A 16,887-nucleotide genomic window follows, 5' to 3' on the forward strand; every position below is an offset into this window, starting at 1 on the left:
TATTATTATCTTACCGTAATATTTTTTCCTTAAACGAGCACAATATAATAAATGTTGTACAATGACAACAGTAGCTTTAAAGCAATTTATCAGTGTGACACGCTGGATAATGGTATCTAAGCCTGGCGTTAATCTCTTTCTCTCATCAAGCTCTTGTTAAATATACCTTAGCATAGAGTTGCTTTAACATAGCACACATTTCCTTCCATGGTAGCACAAGGAAGTAGCCAGCATCAACTCTCTTAATCTGCACCATCCATCACTGCACTGTGCTCTATCTGATAAGGATCTCTCAAGTGAATTGATAACTGGTGTAATTTTGCAATCATGGAATCTGAGAAAGAGAAAACAACAAACAATTTAATGGCACTGTCTCTGCAAACTCATATTGGGTTAAAGGTCCAGTATGTAACATTCAAGCTTTCTAAAAGCTTCCCTAATGGTTGTAATTGATCAGTAGTGATCGAGGAATGAGATCCCTTTGTGAACATATTTAATTAAGAAAGCAGTTTTTTGGTCACACAAAAGTGCTTTCTGAAATGGAGTGTCCTACCCGATACTTGAATTGTACACAAACATGTTGTTATGGAGGAGGGTGATCTAGAGGAGTTCACCGTTTTTGCCTTTCTATCCCGGGGGCTGCCTCCTCGAACAGCTAATGTACCACATTACAAGTCTATTCTGGGAGATGATATTATTATTATTATTATTAGGGAGGATGTTGTTGTTTAGATAATTTAAATTAATTTCGCTGTGGTGGGCAAAAGTGGGCAGATTTCCTGCTCCTTCAAATTCATCGTTTGGTCCTGTCCTGGGCTCATCCACTCCAGACTTTGTAATATTCCATTTGAGTAAATCTCTAATATCCCATCATATAACATATGACAGTTCATCATATCCCAATCTGTGCCACACCAAGGACGGCTTTAATGATACGGCTATTTTGAGCAGGATGTGACCAGCGTGATTCCATTTGTTCTCCTGGAACTTTGCGAATGTTCTCCCCCCACCCCCCATCCCCCCTTTCATCCCCCCAAATCCATTTCACAGATTAAATATTCATTAGGGCTTTCAATGTGCCTGGTGGATAGGTTAGGTTGTGTTGAGCTTCTCCTCCTGCTGGGGTGAGAAGGCACATACTCCCCCTCTAGGTAGACTGGCAGGGCGCAGACCCAGTATCAAACCAGGATGCCTCCACCAACTGAGAGATCAGGGAGGGCTGTGTTTCTTCTACACTCTCTCCTGCTGCTCTTACTGAAGAGGAAACCATCATGCTTTAGGATCCTGTCCTCCAGTCCAGCATCACACAGAACCCCCCGTTAGCAGCCCCTGAGCCCAGTGTACCTAGGTGAGACAAATCACAGATAGTCAGACAGGGGGTCTGGAGGGATGACACACACGCTATTCCTTCTGGCTCCCCAAAATGGTCAAACTCCGGGGCACAATCAGGTCTTTAAGACAGACAAGACTAAGCGGCTGATTTGTATTCCAGGCTCCCTCTGTGTGTCTCCTCACGTGTGACTGAACGAGAGTGGAGAGGGAGTAAGCAAAGAGGGTGAGAGAGAGAGAGAGAGTGTGAGGGAGAGGGAGAGAGAGAGGGAGATACTGAATCGAATGCGATGCAGCAGAGTGCTGTGACAGACCAGGCATTTATTTGAGCAGAGACTGCTGCTGTAGCGGGAAGGACGCAGCAGCAGCAGCAGCGCTCACCACCGCTCTATCACTCAGTGCCTCCGCCCCAGCCAAGACACGAGAGAGAGAGACACGGAGAGAGGGGGAGGTACAGAGGACCCATGCCGCGAAACACAACGCCTCTCACATGCCACCAGCAATCTGATTTTGGGAATACATTGTTGGCTTTTTTTTTTTTTTTTTATCTAACCGTTCACTTCCTTTACAACCCTCCCTCCTCCTCCTCCTGCTCTCTCCATCTCCTCTCCTCCACTCTACTCTTCCTCTACTTCGGCTTGAAGAGGGGATTGACTCCAAGAGGGAGCGTGGCTTGAATGACAATCAGCTCCTGCCTCTCCACAGGTTAGACGAGAGTACCACTAAAGGACTCCGGTGGCATTTTCCACCCCCCCCCCCCACAACCTCCAGCGGCTCCCAGGAGCTCCTCCAGCCTCCTGCCACTGTCCTCCTTCCCCAGGGGCCGTAGCCTCTACTGTCTGTCTCAACCAGCGTATAACCACATCAGTGAACGTGTTGGTATTTTTGTTCCTGAGAGGAGAGGAAAGAGTTGTCTTAAAGTCTTCTGTTTTGTTTTCGTTTTTGCTTTGCTGCTGCCCTCGACACATTGGAGAGTTACCAGATAGTGTAAACTATAATCATTTGACATTGTGCTCAAGAAGACACTGGAGCTATACTCAGATGAAGAAATTGAGATTTTGAATTTGTCTCTTACTTTCTCTGTATGAACATTGGGCATCCTTTCTGCTTCATTCGGAGAGAACTTGAGAGACCTCGGTATAACTCCAGGACTGCATGCTAACTGGACATTTTTCAATCTTCTGGTGAGTGACTTGATATTTTAATGTTCATATTTGAATACTGCGTTCACTGTGAATACGGTTCTTCCATAAGGAGATTGCCACGTGTGTGTGTGTGTGTGTGTGTGTGTGTGTGTATGTGTGTGTGTGTGTGTGTGTGTGTGATCTTGAAGACACAATGTCAGCAGCTACCCCTGACTGAGTTAATGTATGAGTCTGTCATGTGTCATGTTCCCCTGGGACTGCAGGTGTAGTGTGCTTAATGTAAGTTCAATTACATGCTACTTATATAGTATGTTTCATGGCTGGGTATAAGTGGAGAGACTGTGCATACTGTGGGACTACAGGACACTCTAGAACATCACAGAACCTTAACATCCTGAAATTGATGCTAGATACTCACATTTTGCTTTACATGAAGGCATGCCAATTACACAGTATATATCCCATTTGATGTATGAAGCATGAGAACCTTATTGTTATTGTAGAACTATGCTTTCATTTCAAAATAATGCACATAGACTTGAAGTAGTGGTACCTGGACTTGGCTGAGATTAGTGTTCTCCCTCATGGATATATAAAGTTAATCGAAATCTTAACAGGTCTAAGACCAGTCTTTGTAAACACAGTTCATCTGGAACCTTACACTTGAGAGCTAAGCTAAGCAGGTGCACTATCCTTTATGGCAATATGTGTGGATGCATGCCCGCTAGTTATGAAGAGGTGAGTATTGAGAGACATGGACAACTGAATGAAGTTGAATAGTTTATGCCATTCTTCTAACATGGGTTTTAATAGAGTGGTTCAGCACACAAAACACTCCTCTTTGATGGCACTCTTAAGATGAGGATATGACTGCAGTGTGTTCCTCTGAATTGTGGTGTGTGTGTGCACCGTTGGCCAAACAGAGCTCTTGCCAATCTCCTAACAGAAAACGTTTCCATGGGTGGCTGTCATAGTCTGTAGATGTAGCCAACGCAATCTGTTTCAGGGTTGAGGTAGGACTGGAGACAGTGTCAGTGAGAGAAAAGATTTGCACTACTGGATAGTTTGATAGCTAGGCAGTTTGATAGCTAGGCACCTAGGTTTCCCATTTAATACTTCCCTCAATACTGTATTATTCAATACAAATCTAATGATATGGCTGTGGGTATGTTTTGTTTATGAGTGATTAAATGACTGTTAAATTGCATCATGTGAAAAACTATGTATGGTCTTTGAAATACAACACATATACTTTAGGGGCGGCTGTGGCGCAGGAGGGAGAGCCTCCGTCTAATGATCGCACGGTTGGCAGATCGGCGGTTCGAGTCCCGGCTGGCCACATGTCGAAGTGTCCTTGGGGCAAGACACTGAACCCCAAATTGCTCCCAGTGAGCGGGCCGGCACCTTGCATGGTAGCTTTCCGCCATTGGTGTGTGAATGTGTGTGTGAATGGGTGAATGAGTGGCCGTTGTAAAGCGCTTTGGATAAAGGCGCTATATACTGTAAGTGCAGTCCATTACTTTATAGACTTAGTCAGACTGTAACAGTGAAATGACACCGATGTCGCTCGGCAGCTTCCCCTTCCATGTTTTTACATGATAAACATCTCAACAAGCACCGTAGCGCATCACCTTGGTGCCATCGATGCCGTATCCCTGCTCCCAGTCACCCCCCCCAACCTCTCATCACTTCTACCATAATTACACATTATGATAATTGCCATGTACATTGAGGCATGGAGGCTGCTGCACACTATACACTGATGGAAGTGGATGTCTGGTCTCAATCTTGGGGCCCGGAGTGCTATCGGTGGGTGGTTTCTATTTACTGCAATCACACTTATTTGTCACCCGCAGGCCCCATTGAGGTAAAAGGGAGCACCTCACACTCAGATTACACCCTTTTGTTTGTCTGTAATCATGGGGTCTTATGTAGACAAGTGCTTTAGCTACCCCCCTGGCAGTGAGGCGTGTATGTTGTACTGTTGATGGCACTCTGGTGCGTCTCAAAAGCATAGAGGTGATGATGAAAGGGAGTAATTGCGGCTGATTACGTTATTAGTAGAAGTATTCACTCATGCATAATGAAATGATGGTACAACGTTCATCTTCAAAATCGAAGGGGACATAATACATATAGTGCACAATCGCGAAACCATTGTTCTTTTAAAGTATAAGTACACTAACATCGGTCAATGTCAAACCAGCATTCAATCCCTTAAATATAGCAGGTTTCCACACTGAGGTTTCAGAAGTGTTGGATTTGCACAGCAGCCTATCTCAGGTGGAGGGAAACTTGAAAAAAGCACTTCTGAAGCGGCATTGTGGCAATCTACTATCTCCAATGAATTGAAACCCATCTTAAAACATGTGTACCGTAAGCATGTTATAGCGCCCCTCCTTGTGTGATTAGGTGACAATTATTTAAACCTGTTTTGTGGATTAATCAGCTAGAGAAGAAAAACAATGAATGATGTTCTCCTTTGTTAAATAGCTGTTCCACAGTAATGTTCCAGTATAGAAGAAGGAACTGCGAGCTACACTATTCACTCATGGAACCTTACAGGAGCGCACACAATCGCCCTGGTGTTGTGACTGTGCTGACTGTGCTGAGTGTGGACCATGACTATCTGTGAGCCTAGGTATCCAGGGGCAGTACAATTAATTATGTTGTACATGTGGAGTTTCGGCTGGTCTACCCTGAGCTGCACTGGCAGCAGATCTACCCTCTTAAATGTGTTACTACCAAAGTGAGTTCTTGGGGGAGCATTTAGTAAATAACGAATGATATTGTTTTGAGTAACCTGCAGCTTATTCTTTCATTTCACTGTCAATCCACTGTACCGGAGAGAACAAGCATAATCAAAATGGCACTGCATCAGCACCATTACAAGCAGCTTTTTGGTTGCAGAATCAAACTGCCTTGTTCTGAGGAATTTCAGTTTACCGGCAGTTTTGCGTAGAACTGTCTCCGCACCATTCTCCCCTGACAGTGACTGGTCAAGTGTGATGCCAAGGTACGTGATAGTAGCTCTGGGTACACTGTCATTCCCCCCACACATTACCTGTATCGTATTAACCTTCTGAAGCCTACCCTTGGTACCAAACAGAATGGACTCAGTTTTTCCCAGATGCAGTGAGAGTTTGTTGTCTATGAGCCACTTTTTTACATTTTCAAGCTCTTTGCTAAGAGTAGCTTCAATTTGGAGGACATCCTTCCCAGACACTAATCATGAAGAATCATCAGCATACAATAGAAGTTTACAATTCACTGCAGCTGGCATGTCATTCACATAAACAAGGAATAAAAGCGGACCCAAAATGGAGCCTTGTGGCACCCCACATGTTATACCCCTTGGTTCAGACAGAGTTCCATCAACATCGCAGACCTGGGTTCGCCCAGTGAGATACGAGCTGACCCATGTTAAGGCAGTATGCCCAAGTCCCATACACTGTAGTTTGGATGTAGTATGGCATGGTCTACAGTGTCAAATGCTTTCTGTAAGTCCAGTAGAACCATGCCAGTGTAATTACCCTGTTCACCTTCTTGTTTGATGTAATCACACAGGTGAGTAAGGCAGGTGTCGGTGGAGTAGGCTGCTCTAAAACCTGACTGGAACTCATACAGGAGGTTGTGCTGTTTCAGGTATCCCCCAATCTGGTCATACACTACCCTTTCCAGTGTCTTCGATAAGGTAGGAAGAATCGATACTGGCCTATAGTTTCCTACGTCTGTTCGGCTGTTTTTCTTAAACAGGGGGAGGACTCTGGCCATTTTTATTTGGCTTGGAGCTATTCCTTGCTTGAGTGACAGATTCAGCAAATGAGTGATGACCTCTCTGGTGACACTGGCGCTATCTCTCAGGAATCTGGCTGAAACAAGACCCAGACCAGTTGCCTTGTTGGTACATAATGAGGTTAGCATTTCCATCACTTTATCTGCTGTGACAGGACTCATCTCAAAACTGTCAGGCACAACATTTTTACTCTGGTAAAAAGCGATCACGAACGGCAAACCAAATCTCCCTGAGCCGTTTGGCAATTTAGAAACTAGATTATCGGAAATAGTTGTAAGAAACTCTTCCCTGTTGAGCCAACGTCTTTAAGGACTTTCCACAGTTTTTTGGGCTGCTTCACATTGTCTGATACAGCATCTATGTAATACTGAGACTTGGCTTTCTGTATTTTGTAGCTAGCTTTATTTCTGCACTGAACATATTTATTATAGTCAGTTTGCTGATTAGACTTCTTAACATGTATCTAATATTGTTCGATCTAATGTCGTTGTCATCCATTTGGCACCTCTCTGTTTAACTCTGACCTCTTTCATTGGTGCAACTGCATCCAGCACGGCTAGAAACCTTCTTTTGAATAAATCCCATCATGCCCTGTCAGCATCATTATATTCATAAACAGCAGTCCAATCCTGTTCTGAGAGCTTACGCTCAAACCCCTCCTTAGTGTACTGTCTAGTGCATCTGAACTTAACAGAGTGGTGATTTCCAGGATTAACCTGGGAGCTAATAACCTTGCGGGTGCAGAAAACCACGTTGTGGTCACTCAGACCAATGTCCAAAACACCTGATTGGCAGATCTTCTCATTGTCCGTGGCCAATATCAGGTCGAGTGTAGACTGGCTATTTACCCCTACTCTGGTTGGGTCAACTATAAGCTGTTTCAGCCCGAACACTTTACAGAAGTTTGAGAGCTTTTTAATTAGGCGGTTTTTGCTCTGAGGCACCAATACATTTGTGTTAAAATCATGTCAAATAAAACATTCCGTATCCATGAATAAATTACTCTCAGCACAAACCATCTCTAAAAGTTCATAAAAGTTATTTTGCTTCGGTGGTCTGTGGCAGATCCCTACTACAATGGGTTTTGTCAGATTCAGAATCAGAATCAGAATCAGAAGACTTCATTGCCAAGACATGTAAACATGTTAGGAATTTGATTTGGTAGAGTGGGGCACAGTTTACAACAGGACAGGTGCAAGACAGGACAAGACAGTGCAAACCAACATCATAGAGCAAAAAGTAATAAATACATATAAATATAAGATACAGATACATACAGATGCAAGTGCCTCCCTTTGGAGATCAGGGCGCTGGTTAGAGGGTAGATCATTCCTACTAATCAAACATACCCCACCTCCATTTCTGTTATGGTCCTGTCGATAGCAGGAGAAACCTGGAAGTCCGGTATAGAAGAAGATAATCAACTAATCATGAAACGCTGAATGTCATTGCAATCTCCTAAATATTAAGTGTGCATTGAGGTTCAGAATAACCAAGACATAACCATGGACAAAGGAATTACGGTACACATTCATTTCATTTCACTTTACATCACTCTTGCAATCTATCTATGCTATAATTGTTTCCTATACATGCTACTGTACACACAATGGCTAAAAATAACATCATTGTGCAATCACTGCTCTTTTCTCTCCTCACAAAACCAAACCAAGGCGGGACTGAGTGTGCCAACATTGAACAATAAGAGTGTCAGCCATTCTTTAGAAGCTTAATCCAGCACAAATCCTACCCTGAAAGCATTAGTCTCAGAAGGAGGCATATGTGCCATATATTATTGAAAAGGAAAACAATAGGAACAGCATCAAATACATGGGAGGGAACAGGGGCACACTGGTGGACCTCAAGAGTGATCTACATCTGGCAAAGGGGTACTACGATTCAGTAACATCCTGTTCTCGAACTGGTTTCAACAATGTTTTAACAACATGGAGTGACTCTTGCAAGAAATGTCTGTGCTGCTTTGCCAATTACTAACAGTTAAACAGTTATATGCAATGTGTTTTTTTTTAGGGCTGTCAATGTTAAGAGATTATAATATTATTCTGAAATAATCAAAACTAAACTGAGATGTTATAATAAAGTAAAACAAAAAAAATCCTCTAACCAGTTTGTCATGCATTTCTTCATTCCAACACCACATATGTTTTTGTTGTATATCCCCCCAGAAATAGAAGTAAATACCAGTATTTTAAACCTAATTTAAACTGATTAAACACAGAATATTATTGTGACTGACTTGATTACACACTTTAATGAATTGACAGCCCTAGTTCCTTTCTGTCGTCTGCTGAACTAATTCTGTATTAACATCGATATAATGACTAAGAGGTAACAGTACAGTATGAATTATAGGGCTATTAGGGCAAAAGGGAAAATGTCATGACAAAGAGAAGAAGAGTTTAAGCCTGACTCCACAGCCGCAGCTCAATGAGGTGAAAACTCGACGCAAAAAGGAGCCCCTTGGTGCTGAGGATGGAGATGCTTCTCGTGCTTATCTGTGCACCACACAGTCTCCCTTGTGGAGCCATGGAGTGGCAGGCATTGAGGGCTGTCAGGGAGCGGAAGATAGGAGGAGAGTGAGGGGGAGCGGAGCTCTTCACTCCTCCTCTCCTCTGCTGCCTCGCTGGTGGTGGTGATGAGGACCCTGCCAGGTTGGCACTTCTCATGTGAAACAGGTGCAGGGAGATTTCGGGGACTTGAAACTGGAGGCCTAATCGAATCGCCCCCCCCTGCCATGACAAGTAGGTTTGCCAGACAGGGTGCACTGAGGAGCATGGTTGGATCCTCCTTTTTTTTAAAAATACTCTAACCCGAACCGCAAATCGTTAGCTCTTTAACACTAGAACAGACGTGGCTTTTTTACCTACTTAAAGAGCCGCCTCTTTACAATGCTCAAGCTGCTATTTACACACAACAACCACTAGTTGGCCACTTGTAAATTAGCCTGCTTCCTACACAGAAAAAACATCAAAATAGCTTTATACTAGCCTATCCTGATGTGATTTGGAAAATGTAAGGATACTGAGTGGTAGAACGCACATAGGAAAAACCATGAAAGGAGGGTCCTGAAATTTGATCGAGTGCAAAGATATTACATTTTTCTTTACTCACAGGGGTCAAATGACCCCTCATGGCTGATTAAGTGTTAAAATACTCCTAACCAAACCACAAATCGTTAGCTCTTTCATTTCTATATCAACTCAGAAAACCTGAGTCGTATGCAGTCCTCCGCTGAACCTGACACATCGTGAGTAGGAGGATCCTGTCATGTATGTCGTAACTTTCTGATCAAGTGAACACAACAAGGTTTTCCATATGGTGCTATATATCTTGTGGAGGAACTGTAGGTGCTATTGGGGGTATCCTTCGTTGGTTCCTGATTAAGTCACTTTATGCCTCATCCATCTCCATGTGACAGATGAGTTGTCTGCCTGTCTGCTGCTTCACAAAGCATTTGGCTTCCAGGAGGCAAAAGAGAGAATCCAAAACTCATTCTGCATGGAGTTAATGAACTGATCCCACCCTTGGTCATCCCTTTCTGTGGGTATCTGCCCACCATCTGAGCGGAGATGGCCTTTGTGGATAACTAAGGTATATGATGGATGGGAATGAGTCACCAAAGCAAGCTGGTATGTGCATATCACTAATAGCGAATAATATCTGCCTGTTCACATCCACCGAGGCATTAATGATAGCAGACCCTACAGAGCACTATTCTAGAGTCATAGTCATGTGTTCATTTATCAGGGATAGAATCCAAAAGGTGAGAATACTACTGACTATTTCACTATAGTATGTTACAATACAATTACAATAGTATTTGTACTTACTTACTTCTTTAACACTAAAACAGCCATGCCTTTTTACCTACTAAAAGAGCCTCCTCCAACTAGTCATTTGACCCCAATGGCGGTTCTTATAGTAGGTAAAAAAGGCACAGCTGTTCTAGTGTTACAGTTTTTCCCAATTGCTAAAACACAAAAGCCAATTCTCTAAACCAAATGACCAGTTCTCTAAACACATTTAATAAAACTAGCTCCCATTTGCCAAAACCATAAACACATTTCACATGAAGACACAATTCACAAAACACAATCCTCCTTTTCTCATAAATCTAAACACATTTTGTCTTGCTAAAACACAAGTTGCAAAACACTCTGCTCAAATTCTCTAATTAAAGCTCATGTGATGCAAAATGCTTGCCACAGTCAGCAAAATGTTAACACAATGAACACACCTAGCTTCATTCATTAAACATAACGACTCAAAATGTAAGACACTTGTTGCAAATGATTGTGGTGTGTGTGTGTGTGTGTGTGTGTGTGTGTGTGTGTGTGTGTGTGTGTGTGGTATAGTTCCATAAATAAAATAAAAAAAACATCACACCCTGAACATTGTTTTCAGTGAGTATTGTTGTGTGTAATGGATCCTCTGTAGTGTTTGCATTGAGTTGTGATGCAGTACAGTAGTGTACATGTTACGGTACATGTGGGAATACATGTACCGTGTATGTGGTATAGTTCCATAAATAAATAAATAAACATCACACCCTGAACATTGTTTTCAGTGAGTATTGTTGTGTGTAATGGATCCTCTGTAGTGTTTGCATTGAGTTGTGATACAGTACAGTAGTGTACATGTTACGGTACATGTGGGAATACAGTACATGTGGGAAAACTAGGGTTAGGGTTAGGTGCTAGGGTTAAGGTTAGGGTTAGGATTAGGGGTATGGTTAGGGTTAGGGTTAAGGTTAGGGTTAGGGTTAGACATGCCAGCATGTACCAAGTCACCCTAGCACCTAACCCTAACCCTAGTTTTCCCACATGTACCGTATTCCCACATGTACCGTAACATACATACTGTATTTTCTGTAGATTTACATACTGTTCATATGAAACACACAAATCTATGAATGCCCAATACTCTACAGTGATATATTCTGAGAACAGATACTGTAAGTAAGGTTTCTAAAAATGTGCTTTGGCAGTTGTGAAAAAAAAGAACATTCTCACACACTGAACATTGTGTTTTCAGTTGTTTTGTTGTAGTCTGTAATGATGCTTATAGTGTTTACATTTTTGCAGGCTTTGAGCAGCTGTTTTGGTGTGAAAGTTTGAGTTTTGAAGAGAGAAGGTGTGGTTTTGGTTATGTAGCTTTAGAAAAGTGTGTTGTGTTTAGAGTTTTGGGAAAATGGAGGAAAGTTTTGTGAAATGTGTTTTAGCAATTGAGAAAAACTGTAATGTCGGGTAGGTGCAGCCGCATGGTTTGAGTTATGACAGAAGTGCAGTATCGAAACAGTTCTTATTCCACTTCTTCAATAATGCAAACTGCTCAACTTCATCACTACACAGCAGAGCAATTACTAACGTGCTGTGTAGCAGCACACGTTTGATACAATGTTGTCACTTGGGGAGAGGAGTAGTAACCTTCCTGAACTTTTCTCTATTCCAATATGCTAGGATGCATCTCAATACCAGATGCGGATAGAGTCAGTGTCCGGGAATCTAAGCGAGATCAGAAAGATGTGATCAGAATCTAAACATTATAAGACAGGTGTATACAGGTTAGCTCACGGAACCCTGGATGGGGTCTCCTCCCCGGGCATTCTCTGTACCTGCGGCCATCTGGAGTAGACATGAGAGAGAGAGAGAGAGAGAGAGAGAGAGAGAGAGAGAGAGAGAGAGAGAGAGAGAGAGAGAGAGAGAGAGAGGTACGTAGGTCAGGCCTGCCCTTAATTTAGTATTTCATCATAATTACACCCAGACCGCAGACTGATGGCTCTGTTTAAAGAACAGCCATGGCTGTAGGATGGCGCCGAATGTGTGAATGGCAGTTATTGTCCGCCCCAGGCAGTGAGATAGGGGTGGCAGGGGGACAGGAGAGAGGGAAAGTCTGATGTTTAGGAAAGGACTAAGATTCAGAGAATTGTGCAAACAGGGCAATGGCTGTGTGGAAAAGAGTACAGACGTCTTAGGTTTTACTTAAATGTGGCCAATTATGGGGGGAAATTATTGCAGATAAATATACAAATAAATATAGTCAATAAGTATATAAATATAGCATATTTAAGATTTAAGAAGATAAGTGGTTTTAACAAACAACAGTTTTTAGGACCACTAAATACTTATCATTCACTGTTTCGTCTGCCGTAGGCTACTGGTAAATGATACATAGCTTGTAAACAAACTTAAGTTTTAAGACGTGTTCAAAAGCAAGGACTGTGTGATCATCTAATTATGTGTAGTTATGTGTTTTTAGCATGTTGATATTCTATCAGCATGTTGCAATGTGCTAAACATGCAGTCAATTGTTCGTAGCGAAGTTCCTTTTTAGCCCTAGCTATCAGCAGCTGTTTTGCCTTTTGATTCAGAGCGCGTTTGTCCGCTATCTTCTTCACTGACATCGATTTCAATGTATGACACGTCATTTGAAAGTGTACAATCTGCACTTTCATAATCAGGAAAAAAACTGAAAAATTACCATGAGAACTTGAGGACTTTTTAACCAGACTGTGTCACATTTTGTATCAGTTGTTGTGCTTGTACATTCCTTCTTGTTGATTAGGTGCTCACTCTTCCTCTGCTGGCTCCATCACGATGCACCCTGCCAGATTACCCATGATTCACAGTGCACCCAGGGGTCAGTTAACAAACCTACAACCTCACGGTTTTAGTCCCATATACAGTATATCTTCATAGTCAGTCCTCCGGCATCATCTGTGGCAATGCAGAACATAGCCACCTCCCCTCATTGTGATCTGGCCTTCATATCATAGACGTGGCCCGACTTCAAAACATTCCACTTACCCCCTAATCGTTTCCTTTGAAAGGCTAGATTGATATCAAAGCAAATTACATGTTAATCTATATTTAGTTGCTCTCATCCTGACAGTTACTGTAGTTATGGACACCTTCTCTGTCATTCAGTCCATCTAATCTACTGTCGCTCTTCAGGAGTAGATATCAATGTCCAGATGGTGCTGTTTTGATCTTGATCTATAAATCCAAGATTAATCTCCAATGACACGCCATCATAATAATTTAAAAAGCAGTACCGTATGTCACTTCATTATTTACAGAGTTTCCATCACAGTGGCGTACCAAATGGCGTACCAAGGGAGCCGTCTTTTGATGATTGGTCAGTTGCTTTCAGTGGCTTATGTGGATAATTGACCAGTCTTTCAGAGATATTTTTATTAGTTTTCTCTCAGGGAATAGAGTTGACTTCACTGCGTCATCGTCGAGACTGGAGAACTGAGAGACCAGGGCTAGCAGGGCAGTTGCAAATCACAGTCTGAGTCATTAAATGTAGACACACACACACACACACAGAAACTCGTACTCACACAAACAGGTCAGATCTATGAACTCTCCGCCTTCATTCAAATTTAAACCTTACGGGCTGCAACTTCTCACAACCATACTGTAAATATTGCATTAATTGGACATGAATCTCTGTTCGGGTTTGTCGAAGGATTATCTCTTTTTCATGGCTTAAGGGCTTTTATGTTGTTGCATGTTTATTTATTTATGTTGTCCACATTTTTCATGTTTCTTCCCTGCAGTCCATGTAATATTTCTGCACACTGTCTTAGCCTGTGGATATTCCTTCCCTCAAGACATTGCCATCCTCTCTGTTCTTCTGTAATGACACACTGAATACTTGTTATACAACAAGTAGTTGTATTGTATTGTCAAGGGTACCGTATTCATATATACACTACCGTTCGAAAGTTTGGGGTCACCCAGACAATGTCGTGTTTTCCATGAAAACTCACACTTTTATTCATCAAATGAGTTGCAAAAATAAATAGAAAATATAGTCAAGACATTGACAAGGTTAGAAATAATTATTTTTATTTGAAATAATAATTTTGTCCTTTAAACTTTGCTTTCGTCAAAGAATGCTCCCTTTGCAGCAATTACAGCATTGCAGACCTTTGGCATTCTAGCTGTTAATGTGTTGAGGTAATCTGAAGAAATGTCACCCCAAGCTTCCTGAAGCACCTCCCACAAGTTGGATTGGCTTGATGGGCACTTCTTGCGTACCATACGGTCAAGCTGCTCCCACCACAGCTCAATGGGGTTAAGATCTGGTTACTCCGCTGGCCACTCCATTACAGACAGAATACTAGCTGCCTGCTTCTTCCCTAAATAGTTCTTGCATAATTGGGAGGTGTGCTTTGGGTCATTGTCCTGTTGTAGGAGGAAATTGGCTCCAATCAAGCGCTGTCCACAGGGTATGGCATGGCGTTGCAAAATTGAGTGATAGCCTTCCTTATTCAAAATCCATTTTACCTTGTACAAATCTCCCACGTTACCAGCACCAAAGCAGCCCCAGACCATCACATTACCTCCACCATGCTTGACAGATGGCGTCAGGCACTCTTCCAGCATCTTTTCACTTGTTCTGCGTCTCACAAATGTTCTTCTGTGTGATCCAAACACCTCAAACTTCTATTTGTCTGTCCATAACACTTTTTTTCCAATCTTCCTCTGTCCAATGTCTGTGTTCTTTTGCCCATAGTAATCTTTTCCTTTTATTGGCCAGTGTCAGATATGGCTTTTTCTTTGCCACTCTGCCTAGTAGGCCAGCATCCCGGAGTCGCCTCTTCACTGTACTGTAGATGTTGACACTGGCGTTTTGCGGGTACCATTTAATGAGCTACCAGTTCAGGACCTGTGAAGCGTCTATTTCTCAAACTAGAGACTCTAATGTACTTGTCTTCTTGCTCAGTTATGCACCGGGGCCTCCCACTTCTCTTTCTACTCTGGTTAGAGCCTGTTTGTGCTGTTCTCTGAAGGGAGTAGTACACACCGTTGTAGGAAATGTTCAGTTTCTTGGCAATTTCTCACATGGAATAGCCTTCATTTCTAAAAACAAGAATAGACTGTCGAGTTTCATATGAAAGTTCTCTTTTTCTGGCCGTTTTGAGAGTATAATCGAACCCACAAATGTGATGCTCCAGATTCTCAACTAGCTCAAAGGAAGGCCATTAGTATAGCTTCTCTAACCAGCAAAACCGTTTTCAGCTGTGCTAACGTAATTGCACAAGGGTTTTCAAGGTTTTTCTAATCATCCATTAGCTTTTTAACGCGATTAGCAAACACAATGTACCATTAGAACACTGGAGTGACGGTTGCTGGAAATGGGCCTCTATACACCTATGTAGATATTCCATTAAAAAACAGATGTTTGCAGCTAGAAGAGTCATTTTCCACAATAACAATGTATAGAGTGTATTTCTGATTAATGTAATGTTATCTTCATTGAAAAAAACAGTGATTTTCTTATAAAAATAAGGACATTTCTAAGTGACCCCAAACTTTTGAACGGTAGTGTATATATATTTTTGTACTGTGGTGAAATCCATGCTATGTATTCACTCTCTGATACAATTTTACTGACTGTTGGCTCCATTAAACTTCATTCATGTGATTTGGATAGTCCAAATTCATATTTGTTGAGTGGTAGGTGAACAAATCATGATACAGGTGATGGTACTCCTGCTGGGCATTGCTGCCTGACGCACCTCCAACAGTGCCTTTAGAACAGGTGTGCTGTGACACCTCACTGAACACCTATGTGGGCCTAACTGGGTCATCATCAATTGTGTATAGTATTATGCGATTGATTACATAACGTCAACAACTAAGCAGTTGTGATGAATGTGTAGTCTGTTGTTATAGTTTGTTGATAGTTTGAGATGGGCTATCCAAGTAAAGTGTTACCGTATTGTTTGCAATGAACAGGCAATCTGCACTGTCTCCAAGTCGGGAGTGAGACACTGTACAATACTGCATATGCCCTCCACCTGCACTGTACTGTAAATAAGATTGCTGCAGTAGGGCTCAGCAAGTCTTCCATTCCTCAGTAGTGGATTCCTAACAGCTTGAAGCATATGGTGTGGAAATCGCAAACCGGTGTTGCTGGCAGTTGGGCAGCGATTATTAAGGAACACCTGTTTGGCTGGCTGTCGAGGGGACACAGGATCCCGCTGAATAGCTGCGGGCTAATGAAGGTCTCCTCAGCTTAATTGTTCAGACTATAAATAGTGAAGGATGGGAGGGCGGACTGGGCCGACCTGATCCCTGTGTGTCACTATCAACCTCAGACTGTATAATTACGCCTGTATGATAACGACAGTGGAGGCTTGAAGCTGCTGGTGCTACTGTTGTGTGTGTGTGTGTGTGTGTTTTAGACACATACAGTAGTTAATTTCACCGTAAGCCTTTCAAAGGATAGGCATATCATATGAATAGGCAGAACGAAGGGCAGGTACACACTGACTTTTCGAATTAGACATTTATCCAAGTTCCATTCAACATTCCTGTTGTGATGCAGTATTTAGTCCATGTATTAATGAAGGACAACTTGCATATAAACTCCAATCTGTTACGTCAATGAACATCCTCAATACTGTTCACTTGTTGCATCCTGAGTGCAGGGTAAGTGAATACACTGCTCTGTGCAGTAGAGTGGAATCGCATCACAGTGGAGAGGTGAACAGTAGCTTTTGGGATTGCGGCCAATACCTTAGTCAAGGTCCTTCTCATCAGCGATTCAAATCATGGCCAGAGCGATTTCTTTTCGCAT

This window comes from Nansenia antarctica (assembly GCF_963989245.1).
Source record: "Nansenia antarctica genome assembly, chromosome: 9".
Lineage (NCBI taxonomy): Eukaryota > Metazoa > Chordata > Actinopteri > Argentiniformes > Microstomatidae > Nansenia > Nansenia antarctica.